The 13,171-nt window shown below is 35.5% G+C and overlaps 1 pseudogene; it reads right to left on the minus strand.

Moving 5' to 3' along the window:
• Positions 1 to 13,171, minus strand: part of LOC128119336 (vomeronasal type-2 receptor 116-like) — a 65,897-nt pseudogene that overhangs the window by 24,070 nt on the left and 28,656 nt on the right.

Genomic DNA, 13,171 nt, shown 5'->3' on the forward strand with positions numbered 1-13,171 from the left:
GTGTGAGATTTCTCCAATTTCTTTATGTAGGCATTTAGAGCTATAAACGTTCCTCTTTGTACTGTTTTCATAGTATCCCATAATTTGGGTATGTTGTACATTCTTTTTCATTGAATTCTAGGAAGTCTTTAATGTTTTTCCTTTATTTCTTCCTTGGCCCATTGGTGATTTGCTTGAGCATTATTCAGTTTCCATGAGTATGTAGGCTTTCTGTAATTTGTGTTTTTTTTTTAATTCATCAGAATGTAAGCCATGGTGGTCCAATAAAATACAGAAGATTATTATAATTTTTTTGTATCTGTTGAGATTTGCTTTGTGAACAAGTATGTGGTCAACTTTAGAGAAAGTTCCATAGGGTGCTGAGAAGAAGGTATATTCTCTGGCTTTTTGGTAGAATGTTCTGTACATGACTATTAAGTCCCTTTGATTTGTAATGTCTGTTAGCTCCCTTATTTCTCTGTTATGTTTCTGTCTGGCAGACCTGTCCATTAGTGAGAGTGGGGGGTGTCGCAGTCTCTCACTATTGGTGTGTCAGTTTTCATGTGTGATTTAAGCTTTAATAATGTTTCTTTTACATAAGTGGGTGCCCTTGTATTTGGGGCATAAATGTTCAGAATTGAGACTTCATCTTGATGGATTTTTCCTGTGTTGAATATCTAATGTCTTTCTTCATTTCTTTTGATTAATTTTAGTTTGAAGTCTATTTTGCTAGATGTTAGGATAGCTGTACCAGCTTGCTTCTTAAGTCCATTTGAAAGGAAAGACTTTCCCCAGACTTTTACTATGAGGTAGTGTCTGTCTTTGAAGTTGAAGTGTGTTTTTTATATGCAGCAGAAGGATAGATCCTTTTGTTGTATCCATTCTGTTAGCTTTTATAGGCAAATTGAATCCATTGATATGAATGAATATTAATTACCAGTGATTGCTAATTCCTGTTAGTTTTTGGTGGTAGTGTTGTGTGTTTCCCTTCTTTGGGATTGGTTGGTGTGGGACTATCTATTGTCTGTGTTTTCATGGGTACATCTAAATTCCTTTGGTTGGATTTTTCCTTCTAGTGCTTTCTATAGGGATGGATTTGTGAATAGGTATTGTTTAAATCTGGTTTAATCATGAAATATCTTGTTTGCTCTGCCTATGGTGGTTAAGAGTTTTGCTGGGTAAAATCTGGGCTGTCATCTGTGGTCTCTTAGTGCCTGCATAATGTTTTTCCAGGACCTTCTGTCTTTCAGAGTCTCCATTGAGAAGTTGTGGGTTATTCTGATGGGTATACCTTTATATGTTACTTGACCATTTTCCTTTGCAGCTCTTAATATTTTTTTCTTTATTCTGTATTTTACTGGTTTGATTATTATGTGGTGAGGAGATTTTTTTGGGAGTCTGGTATGTTTGGTATTCTGTAAGCTTCTTGTATCTTTATAGGCATCCTTCTTTAGGTTGGAAATGTTTACTTCTATGATTTTGCTGAATATTTTCTCTGTGCCTTTGAGCTGGTATCCTCCTTCTTCTATCTCTATTATTGTTTTTTTTTATTTTTTTATTAAGAGATTTTCTGTTCATTTTACATACCAACCACAGACTCCCCTGTCCTCCCTCCTCCCACCCCATAGCCTTTGGCCCCCCAGTCCACCCCCATTCCCACCTCCACCAAGGCAAGGTCTCCCATGGGGAATCAGCAGAGCCTGGTACATCCAGTTGGGGCAGGTCCAAGCCCCTTCTCCCTGCACCAAGTCTGTGCAAAGTGTCTCACCATAGGCACTAAGCTCCAAAAAGCTGGCTCATGCACTAGGGACAGGTCCCAATCCCACTGCCTGTGGTCCCCCTAAACAGTTCAAGCTAAACAACTGTCTCACTTATCCAGAGGGCCTAGTCCAATACCATGGGGGCTCCTCAGCTATTGGTCCACAGTTCATGTGTTTCCACTAGTTTGGCTACTTTTCTCTGTACTTTTTTCAATCATGGGCATGATATTTCTTGCTCATCGAATGCTTCCTCACTCTGGCACCCAACATTTGTGGTACAAATTCATGAAAAAGCCACTTGCCTGTGGCCTTGCAGACCCCAGCTCTGCCCCTTGCTACACTCTGCTGGTTGTGGTGGTGCATTCCCATAGGATTTGCTGAAGGAGGCAGAGGCAGGAGAATCTGGAGTTTGAAGCTGGCCTAGGAGGCTTACTAAGGAGAAGCTTTGGCCTGGGCCAAGCCACAAATGGTGGTGGGACCATGGAGACAGAGGTTGCTGTTCTGAGTTGCTGGCTCCTTCTCATCATGTTGGTGACTGCAGTAATGCTCCTACCTGGGACAAAGGGTTTACTGCTGCTTGTTCAGAGAAGAATTGCCAGGCCCATTGTGTTATAAGAAAGCATTGGCAAAGGTCAGTTTGGAAAAGTTTGGCAAGACAAATGATGGGGAGAATTTGTTGTGAAGATTTTCTCTTCTAGGGAAGAATGTTCATGGTTCCAAGATACAGACATTTATCAGACTGTGATTGCTCCAAACCACAGACACACACACACACACACACACACACACACACACACACACACACACACACAAATCTGCAAGGAACCATGACCATGCCTAACAGCAAGCATTGAATGCTACTTTGCAGGGCACATTTAGATTTTTTTTTTATTCTATCCTGACTCTATTTGAGTTTCGCGATCCAAATAGTTTAATTCTGTTAAGTACAAGTGTGCTTATTGTCATACAATTGCATTTCAACTGCATGTACCTGGATGATGGATCTCTGTAATTTCAATGAGCTCTGTGTTGATCACATTTTTCAGTAGTTAATTCTTTTATTTCTATATCTGAAGACCTTCTTAGTGGCAATGCTTAAAGTGTAAAAAAAAGACTTATATTGAGCTTACATTGTGATATAATCAATACAAAGAGAAACGGGTGGGGAGGGAGAAGAGAGATGGGGAAAAGAAAGAACCTTCAAATTATAAAACTTTATACTATCCTAGGGAATATGAGGTGGAAAAGAGGACAAATATTAGATTTCTGTCTCCAAGGGAAGTTATAATTATGTCTACCAACAAAATGTAAGGAATCAGAAAAGACTAATTCCAGTAGTCCAGTTATTTCAATAAGTCCTCCCACTGATTGTGATTCATGATAAATTCTCGGAATTATTAGTAAAGATAAATGACATGATATTACAAAATTTAATTTATATGCAAAAGCATGGGAAATTTTGTCAAAGTATACTGTAATAATATGTCAGAATAGATTTTAAAATACAAAAATTAATGTATATGCCAAAACATAGAAAAATGTTTTCAAACATACTAAGATAAATATATATTGAAGTGATTGTAAAATACAAAGCAGTTTTATTAATGGGGAAACCAAAATTTACAGATAGTATTGCCTAAAGCTGGAAATATAGACATTCTAAATTTGAATTTAAGGTAAAATTCAGAACTTTTTTTATACAAATGATACAAATGTATCATGTAATTGATGAAATTATCAGGAATATGTTTGATTTTCACTGGAAATGTTACCAATTAGCCATCAAATAATTATTTATTTCCTACTGACTTCATAAAAATTGAATTACAAGATTGATTTCATATGAAATAATACTAGTATAAAGAAGGAAAATTATTCACTTCTTGAATCATTTTCAACTTCCCTGTTCAGTACCTTCACTCTTTCCTAATCTCCTTCTATGAGGTATTCTTTACCTGATATCATATATGTATTGATGAAAAAGAGAGCTCACTTCTTTGTGAAATTTTACATATACCTAAATATTATCCAATTATCTAGATAAAAGACTTTTTGAGGCTCATATATTCAGAAGTCTCATTGTCTAATTGGCCTTTTTCATTTCTTCTATGCCTTCTATAATAGAGCACATTATGGAGGATCCTTTGGGAAAACAACACCATGCACATGACCAGATAGCAAAAAGAATAAGATATCCTATAGCCACTTTCAAAATCTTGCTGCAATGATCATAAATGTGATATTATATCCTACCTATTACTGATGTCAACAACATCAACATCAGCACTCTCTATGTTAAGATTGCTGTCACTGTGATAAAAGACCATGGCAAAAAGCATCTTGGTAAGTAAAGTGTTTATTTTAGCTTAGAACACCAGGTTATACTGAGAAAATCCAGACAGGAACATAAGGCAGGAATTGGAGGCAAGAAATGAAACAGAGACCATAGCAGAATGCTGTCAACTCTGTTGCTCTACATAACTTGATCAGCCTGCTTTATTATAAAACTCAAGACCATCTACCCAGGGGTGGTAATGCCTCTATTGGTACAGGCCCTCCCATATTAGTCATTAATAAAAAAGTGCCCTATAGTCTCACCTACAGTTAATCTAATGGAGGAATTTTGTAAGTTGAGGTAGCAGCTTCCCATATGACCATAGCAAATGTAAACTTGAAAAAAGTATCCAGGAAAAGTAGAAATCTGTGAGTAACTACATTAATAGGTTAGATACAGAGGACACAATTTCCAAAGTTTTGCATTCATTATGTTGGATCACTTAAACAATCAAAGTAGAAATATCTGTTGTTTTTAGATTCTAACATTCAGCTGTAGTTTATCACATTGACAGGGATAGTTGAAATAGGCAAGTACTAATAAGTGGCATTCTATATTGATGTCCACTAAATAAGTTATACAAAACCTAAATCAATGCTTGAAATGATGAATAAATTTAATCTGAAAATAAACCACATATATGCTTAGAACATGATAGCAACATGTATATGAAATTTAGAGACAAGGAAACTGAAAATAAATTAAAAATCTTGATTGCTAAATGAAAATTTGGTGATTGAGTATAATCCAGCATAAATTAAAACTTAAAATGTAGCCAGGTATTTGAGATTTCAACTACAAAATAAAAAAAGATATCTAAAACACATATACAATGGGTTAGAATCAAAGTACATGTAAAAATTTAATAACAATATGAAACACATTTCTAATATGAGAGAAAAACAAACACAATTCTTCAGAAAGAACAGTGAAACACTCATATTTTTACAAAACTAATTTTAAATAATAAAATAAAACATTTTATTTATTTGTGTACCTTTTCAACTTACAACTACAAATTAAAACAGCCTGGATGTTCATCATCTGATGAATGGACAAAAAAAGTGGGGTACATTCACACACCTGAATGTTATTCATTGTTGAGAAAAATAAAATTTGAAAGTTATAGATAAATGGAGAGAGTGGAACAACCATTGGTTGTCGTGTCACAGATCCAGAAAGACAAAAAAAAATGCATGTATTCTTTCATTGGTACATGCTACATTTGAATTTACAGAAGGGTATGTTTCAACTGGAATATAAATGGAGGTCAGGGAATGAAGAACTGGTCATATGGAAAGGTATGCTTTTAAGGAAGTTGAGATAGAATTCACTGAAATAAAACTTCAAAGTTAATAATATAGTAGGAAGTCCTAAATTAGATGGGCAAGGCAGAGGGCCATATACAGGAGGGAGATCTTTTGAAAAAGACAAAAGGAATTCTAACATTGTAAAATATTTCATATATATGTATGTATTTATATGTTTATATTTGTGTGTGTATGTGTATGTGTGAATGTGTGTCTCTGTGTGTATTCCTGATATATTTGGGTATTTCTGATAGTATATATACAGATATAAAATTACATATGGATGTAGATATATAGATATAGTCAGAAATATGAGATAACAAAGCCTTAAAATGTAATTATACTAATAGGGCAACAATGGATTTAGTAGACACCTTAAGCTAACAAATAAATAGAAATTGCAATAGTTTATTTTTGTTTTAGAGTTGATAGACATAAGATTCAATATACCCCTACATATTACAGGCTACTGTCAGTGTTCTTCATTGCTCTCTATTACATGACAGTAAGATCAGTAAGATCCTAATGCTGAAAACACACACACACACACACACACACACACACACACACACACACACACATGAGTCATAGAACATAAAGAAATAAAGCTGGTATTGACACAGAAGCTTTACACTGAAGAGCTGCCCACTGCTTGAATGTCCATACACCACCAAAGAAGAAAAGTAATCATCCATAATAACATTGCAAGATGCAACAGTGATTGATTGGCCTGTCTATACATGTCCAGTAGTACAACAGTGACACAAATGTAGTTACAGAAAACAATACATTACAGAATATATTTAAACCCTGTCCCAAAACATAAAAGCCATGACATTCACTGTCAATGGGACAAAAACACCTGTAGCTAGAGAGGTCTTGGGGAAGAACAAAAATGTTTTTTGTCTAAATGTACAAAGTATTAAATTCTTAATAACTTCTGGTGATGCTAACAAGTTAATGCATCTCTTAACCCTCATTATAAAAGATACAATTGGTGATAAATAGTGACTATCAGAAAGGGTTGCCACTTTCCAAATGCAGAGAATAAGAAATTGTGGATGCTCTGGCCTAGGTATACTACATATCCTCTCAACTTCAAGGATCATTGCAAAACAAGAGAAAGAAGCAATCTAAAAGCTAGATGAGTTGAAAGAATATAAGAAAATAGGGTCTTCTCAACAGAACAGGACAGCTCCAGATAGTAAATCATGGAAATTATGACAACATACATAAGAGATGCATGGTGATATATTGTGTACCCCAATAAAGCTTACCTGGGGATCAGAGGACAGATTCAGCCACTAAATTAGACATAGAGGTCAGGCAGTGGTGGCACATGCCTTTAACCCTATCACTTGTGAAGCAGAGATCGATCTGGATCTCTGTGAGTTCAAGGCCACACTGGGATACATGAGAGAAACAGAACTAGGCAGTGGTGACACATACCTTTAATCCCACAAAGTAATTTTGCAGGACACAGAAAGGTATAAGGCATGAGGAAACAGGAACTTGCTCCCTTGAGGCTGAGGATTATATAGAGATAAGCTAGTGGCTGGCTGTTCTGCTTCTCTGATCTTTAAGCTTTCACCTCAATATCTGGCTCTGGGTTTTTATTACAAGTTCTTTTAAGATTTGTGTTAGATCTGGCACAAATTCATGAAAAAGGTGCTTGCCTGTGGCCTTGCAGGCCCCAGCTCAGTCTTGAGCTGCATGTGGCCAGAGTCCTAACCAGCTAAATCTGGACAGCTGGATCTTTCACTTCTTCTCTCCTGGTGGTTTATGGGATCTCCCTGGATCCTCATCAGGGGCTACTACCACACTAGGTAGCTGCTTTGAAACCCACTTGAGCATCTACTGTTCAACACAGTTGGCAGAGTTGGTGAGTCAATTAAGATTTCTTAAAGGGAGAAATTAGTTAAAAGAGATTTGTTTCCCACATTAAAAAAATGGGAAACATGTTTACAATGGGGGGTGTTTGGTCTCTATTTTAGACCAAATTGCCTAATGTGTTATTAGGCAGTCTGAAAATGGAACAAATAAATGAGAGGATAACTAATGTTGATGGGATAGATGTACTGTCAATTATAAATATTATTTGTTTGATCATCTCTGTTTTATCATTTTAAAAGTTGGTTAATGTAAGTGCCAAGATAAAAAGTTAGAAAAATTTGTTTTAAAAGATCATAGAGAAATTCAGACCCAGACAGAGGAATTTAAAGGTGAACCAATCGCAACGTTGCATTATTCTGTCACAGAGAAACAGCCTAAGGCTTTCAAACAATCAACCTTGATCTATGCAAAAATTGTCAAATGCTCAAGGCTGTGTATGAGCTGATTGGACTCCTGTGGAAATGTTAGAGGAGCTTCCAAGAAGCTATAGTGTCATATGGTATGCATTTTCCATTCATGATGTAAATGTTAAACTTGTGGTCCATTTGTAATAGAATAATCCCTCAAGACTGGAAAGATTTGATTACAACAGTCTTAGAGGTTGGTCCCCAGTTACAGTGGAGGATCTGATAGAAAGATGAGGCTAAAACTATTGAATACCTACATAGGGCTAGAAGGTGATTATGTTAATATACAAAGACAATCTTTATATGATTACCATACCCTAGTTTTATATCACATGGTATCCTTGAGTGCTTGGGACAGAATTGAAGAAGTAGGGAAGAAAACCGAGTCATTTACAAAAATTTTACATGGGACCTAAAAAAACCTCAGCAATAAATAGAATAATATGAAATTCAGAAGCTAGACAGATAATAATTGAATCTCTGGCATTTAAAAATGCTAATGCACAATGCAAAAGAATAATTAGCTTGTTAAAGGCAAGAAGAGCACCTTTAGAGGAATGGATTTTAGATGCAATTAATATTGAATCTCATGACCATGATGAGGATTGGATAGGAGAGGTGATCTCCAGAGGTTTGAAGAAAACTAGTAATGTCAGATGTTTCAAATGTGGTAAACAAGGTCACTTAAAAAGGGACTGAAACAGGGTATTCCTAGAAACAATGTTTTTTCAAGAAACAATGGCAACAGAATGTCCCTTCCTTGTGGATTATGCAGAAGATGTGGTAAAGGCAAACATTGGACTAACAAATGTAGGTCAACAAGTGACAGACAAGGTAATCCTTTGCCTTCTGGAAACTCCCTGTGGGGCCTCTCAGAAGCCCCCATGACAAATTCAGTTCAGTCCTTTACAACCATATAGAAGAAATGACTTCTTGGAGCAGTTAAAGAACCTAATGCCTATTTTAAAAACCATACTGCTCAGGGCGATAGAACAGCTATAGAAGAGAGAACAAAAAATTTGGAAGACCAAAGAGGTAAGAGTTCATTAACCAGTATGACCATTCAATTTAAACTAACTCATAACACTAAAAAATGCTTTTCATTTAATCAGATATAACTTGCCAAAAGGGAACCTCCCCAAAGTTAAGGTTGGGGAAGGTTTTTTGGTTTTTGTTTGTTTGGTTGGTTGTTTTTGGGTTTTGTTGTTGTTGTTGGTTGTTTGTTTTTGTTTTTGTTTTTGTTTTGTCTTTCACAAGAATGAAGGCTAAGGAGTCTGAAGAACACTGAACAAATGAGACATCTGAAGAAAAAGAACAAATCATCCAGAAAAAACGTCCCAAGAAAAAGAGTAAATTGGCCTCTTGGTATATCACATATCTAACAGGATAAAATTTCCTAAGTCTTCCTAAATGTTTGTTTCTGCTGTTCTCTACAGACATATAATGTAAATGATCTTTATGTAGTCCCAGTTTAATTAAAAATTAAAGCTGGCTTTGGAGTTGGAGTGTGGATCTCTCCTTCTCTAAACCCAAGCATGCTTGTTAAAAGAAAATGCAAATCTCTGTATCATGTCAGAAGAGCCACCTGATATGCGACAGAAGAAAAGCCAAAATTAAGGGACTATATCTATTGCTATTCATCTCATAATCCTTTGGTTTTACTTTTACTCTTTAAAATTTTTCTTAGGATATAAGTTTTATATCAAAATTTATAAGATATACATATTAAACATTCATCATGATGTTAATGGCCATATAGAAACTAACTAATTCTAGAAAAAAAATGCTTCATCTAGCTTCCTGTACAAAATTTTGGGTTTGAGTCTTTATCAGTTTTCTGCAGGGAATTATGACCATGCCTACTGGTGACTTTGAAGTCTCCAAAAAGATGATGGGCCTCCACAATGATGATTCCATCAGGACGATGATAATATCACAAAGATGACAAACACTATCCAAAGATTAGTTTTGGACTACAAACTGCTCAGAACAGTTTTGAGATGGCTAGCTGACATGATCCAGCCTCAAAGACTACTCTGAGCCATCCTCACAGACTACTTGAGCAAGCACTTGAGACAAGCTCTGCACTTTCTCATTAGGCAGAGACTGGACAAATGATACAGCTAACTCTCCTAGGACTTGACTTTTGAGCCCAAAATTTTTCTTTTCAGGATCCCCTAAAGATACTATTGCCCCAAGACAGCAGGAAGTATTTTTAAGAAACTGACACCCATATTTGCAAGAGATGGGGTGGGTGGTTTTGGGTCATTCAATGGGTTATGGATAATTGTCATTGTTCAGAATGGTTGGTTACAAGTTGTTAATTGATAATAGTAAGGGAAAAAATCTAAACAAGGAGATTTGATTCAGGGTTCTTGTTTGGAAAAAAAAGGAAAAAGATGATATAGATAAGAGGTAAATTATTGAATCTACTCATTAAAAAGGAGATATAGAAATGAGAGGATAAAAGGGTAGATTATTGAATCTATTTTGAAAAGAAAAAGGGGAGGATTTAGATACAAGATAAAAAGGTAGATTATTGAATCTACTTTTAAAAAGCAACTACTAGTTTTAAATATTTTACATTGGATTGGATTTTTGTATATTGTATACAAATTATGTATATTGATACAAATTTGAGATTTATTTTGTTAGAAAATACTGTACATATATATTATAATTTAACAATGTAATACAAATTTCTAGTCCTTAAAATTTATTATTACCAACTAATTAGGATATAAAAATGCAAGTTAATAAATTAATCATTACAATCAAACTTGTAGTCATATTAGGTATGTTTTCAAGTTAAACAGCAATATATTTTAAATAGATAGGTCATCTTCAAACACTTTAGAGATCTTCAGAATATGGCATTTAAGATGTTTCAATAACACAGATTTTTTTTTCTCTTTTTATGGCTAGGAGACATGTCTGATCCTGGCCTCATCAATCTACTTCAGAGAAAATGATGGGTACTGAAGAAACTCCATGTGGAGTTTACTTTCATTGTGGTAAAAGTTGGTCAATGGGCAAGAAAATTCCCTTACAGCAACTGCCGACAGTATGCTGTCCAAAATGGACAAACAGAACACAAAAGAAAGAATAACTAGTCCTTGCCAAGACAATGTAGGAAGGCCCTTTAGAAAATCCTGCTTCACAGATGAATCTGTCTGGTATGTTAGGCCTGTAGGCCAAAGATGGATGTCCCAACATTGCAGAGGAATCTTGAGTGACTGTCCATGCAGCCAGTTGTTTCTGCCATTTCTCACACTTTTTGGAAGTCCCTTGTTTGCACTTCCTGCTTACTCAGTTAATATTATTTTCTTCTTAGGTCTCTAAGGGAGTTTAAGATTACATTGTTATAGTTATAGTTTTCCTTGTTAACAAATTCAGAAAAGAAACTCACTGAAGATGTGTAAAGTATATAAGTTTGAAAGACATCAAAAGATAGTTTTTGGTTGGTAATGCAAATTAGGATAGAAGATGAATTAGATGCAATCCTTTGGATTCGCAAAGATAGGATAGATAATGGAGCATTTTCTCTGAATTTGTCAAATGCAAATGGACTAGACATTATTGATTATTTATTAAAATCATTAATAATATTAAGGGCTGCTTCTATTTCCATAGGGGTTATATGAGGCTATAGTTACCTGACACCCAAATCACACAAAGATGGAACAAAGATAGAATTAAAGACCAATCTCTCCCATGAATATTGATGCAAAAATACTCATAAAATACTGATGAACTGAATCCAAGAACATATCAAAAAGATGATCCACCATGATCAAGTAAGTTTCACCTCAGATATGCAGGTATGGTTCTTCATACAAAACTGTCAATATAATCCACCATATAAACAAACTGAAAGAAAAAAAATGATCATCTTATTAGATGCTGAAAAGCCTTTGACAAATCTAACACCCCTTCATGGTAAAGGTCTTGGAGAGATCAGGAATATAAGGAACATAGCTGAACAAAATAAAGGCAATTTACAAAAAGCTGACAGCCAACACCAAATTAGATGGAGAGATATTTAAAGCTATTCCACTAAAATCAGGAACAAAACAAGGTTGTCCACTCTCCCCATATCTATGCAATATAGTACCCGAAGTTCTAGCTAGAGCAGTAAGAAAACAAAAGGAGATCAAGGGGATACAAATTGGAAAGGAAGAAGTCAAACTTTCACTATTAGCAGATGACATGATAGTATAGGCAAGTGACCCCAAAAATTCTACCATGGAACTCCTACAACTGATAAAGACTTTCAGTAATGAGGCAGAATACAAGATTAACTCAAAAAAATCAGTAAGCATCCTATATACAAATGATAAATGGGTTAAGAAAGAAATCAGAGAAACATCACCCTTTATGCTAGTCCAAAATAATATAAAATACCTGGGGTAACTCTAACCAAACAAGTGAAAGACCTGTATGACAAGAACTTTAAGTCTTTGAAGAAAGAAACTGAAGAAGATATTAGAAAATGGAAAGATCTCCAATGCTCATTGATAGGTAGAAACAACATAATAAAAATGGAAATCTAGCCGGGCGGTGGTGGCGCACGCCTTTAATCCCAGCACTCGGGAGGCAGAGCCAGGCGGATCTCTGTGAGTTCGAGGCCAGCCCGGGCTACCAAGTGAGTCCCAGGAAAGGCGCAAAGCTACACAGAGAAACCCTGTCTCAAAAAACAAAAAAAAAAAAAAAATGGAAATCTTACCAAAAGCAATCCTCAGACTCAATGCTATCCCCATCAAAATCCCAACACAATTCTTCACAGTCTTCTAAAGAACTATTATCAGCTTCATATGGAAAAACAAAAAAACAATCCTTTACAATAAAGCAACTTCTGAAGGCATCACCGTCCCTGACTTAAAGCTCTACTATAGAGCTATAGTAATAATAGAAGCTTGGTATTGGCATAAAAACTGACATGTGGACCAATGGAATTGAATTGGAGATCCTGACATTAATCCACACACCTATGAAGACCTGATTTTTTACAAAGAAGCCAAAATTCTACAATGGAATAAAAAAGCATCTTCAATAAATGATGCTGTCATAACTGAATGTCAACACATAGAGGATTGCAAATAGATCTATACCTGTCACCATGCACAAAACTCAAATCCAAGTGTATCAAAAACCTCAACATAAATCCAGTTACACTGAAGCTGATCAGAGAGAAAGTAGGAAGTAGTTGAGAATGCATTGGCACAGGAGACTACTTCCAAAATATACCAGTATCACAGACACTGAGAGCAATAATTAATAACTGGGAACTCCTGAAACTGAGAAGCTTCTGTAAGGCAAAGGACACAGTAAATAAAACAAAACCACAGCCTACAGAATGGGAAAAGACCTTAACCAACCCCACATACCTCTGACTGAGGGCTGATCTCCAAAATATGTGAAGAACTCAAGAAGTTGGACAGAAAAATACCAAACAATCCAGTTAAAAATGGGGTACAGTTCTAAACA

This window comes from Peromyscus californicus, unplaced genomic scaffold (assembly GCF_007827085.1).
Source record: "Peromyscus californicus insignis strain IS unplaced genomic scaffold, ASM782708v3 Scaffold_23__1_contigs__length_62951481, whole genome shotgun sequence".
In the NCBI taxonomy this organism is placed as follows: domain Eukaryota; kingdom Metazoa; phylum Chordata; class Mammalia; order Rodentia; family Cricetidae; genus Peromyscus; species Peromyscus californicus.